A 1,355-nucleotide genomic window follows, 5' to 3' on the forward strand; every position below is an offset into this window, starting at 1 on the left:
ATTATTTCAGGCCTAAGCACCCTGGAATGAACAAGTAGGCCACTACTACAAGTTGGTGCTTCAACATGTGCCAGTTAAATCCACATAAAACCTGAGAACACTTAAAAAGGAATTCTAGAACAGAGTTAAGCATTGCTTTTTGGTGGCAGCAGTTTCTTGGGTGGCCTCTGTTCGCTAGAAGCAAGCAGAGGCATAATTTCTTTAAGAGAGGTCTTCCTGATTCAATGGTAGCAGAAAAAAAAAAACCATGTGGTTTCAAAACAGCAGCTTCCTGTTTCATGAGCATAAATGGCTCTGACTCTTTTGAAAGGTCCTGCTGCAGAGCATTTAAATGGGTTTGTGAGCAGAGTGCTAGAACTTGTTAATTAACTAAATTGACATTAATTATGTTAATTGAAACATAGACCCTCCATGTGCCCGAAAATGGGGCTGTGAGCATGGCCTGTTCTAAACAGGCCTCTGCCTCACCATGTTGGATTCCACAGAGCCAAAAGGCAAAGCAACCTTAGACTTAGTAAAGACATTTAGGCACTTAACATTTTAAGAAGCCCTCTGGGACAAAAAAGAACTTCAAATGCACAATAGGACAGATTTAGACATAAAAGACTTCTAAATGAGACATGGTATGTTTAAAAAATGTGCATAGGCATGGGAGAGAAAAGAAAAAGAGTAAAGAGACTGTAAATGTAATATAAAAGAGTACAGACAGTCATAGATTAAAGGAGTAAAGATAATAAAATAAATATTAAACTTGTAGAAAAGTAATAGAGTAAGAAAAATAAGCCACGTTAAAAAAAAGAATATACACAGAGAGTCTGGATTATATATATTATTATGTTTTCTTTGAATATTTTGACTATGAAGGAGCTAAGTACAGAGAGATATGTCATTGTGTGGACTGCTAAGCTAAACCAACCTATATATTTTAAAGATATCTTGTGTTTAAAATTTGAGTCTAAGGATGATTTGATTTGGAAAAGAGGTTCTTCTTTTGTTTCCACAGATGATAAGAACTTGTGGAATCCTTCCAGATTAATGTGGTTTAATGAACCAAAAACCCCAAAAGATTGCATAAACACCCCCAAAATTTACTTTATCCATCAAAAAGCAGGAAGCGGTTTGGAGAGAACTACACCCAAATTCCCTAAATAATTTTTATAAATGTTTACTTATATTTAAAGGGGGATATGCTATAGAGATGGATACTTTGCATTGATATGGATCTTGGTTTACTGATACAAATTTAATATCAATTTTGTTTTATGTGTATTTCTGCTCTTGATTAAGGTATTGTGTTTGTACAGCTCATTTAAGAATGTAATGGATAATTAAGAAATATAGGTTAATAGTCATCT

This window comes from Microtus oregoni, unplaced genomic scaffold (genome assembly GCF_018167655.1).
Source record: "Microtus oregoni isolate MIOR12 unplaced genomic scaffold, Mior012 000100F_ref0000014, whole genome shotgun sequence".
NCBI lineage: Eukaryota > Metazoa > Chordata > Mammalia > Rodentia > Cricetidae > Microtus > Microtus oregoni.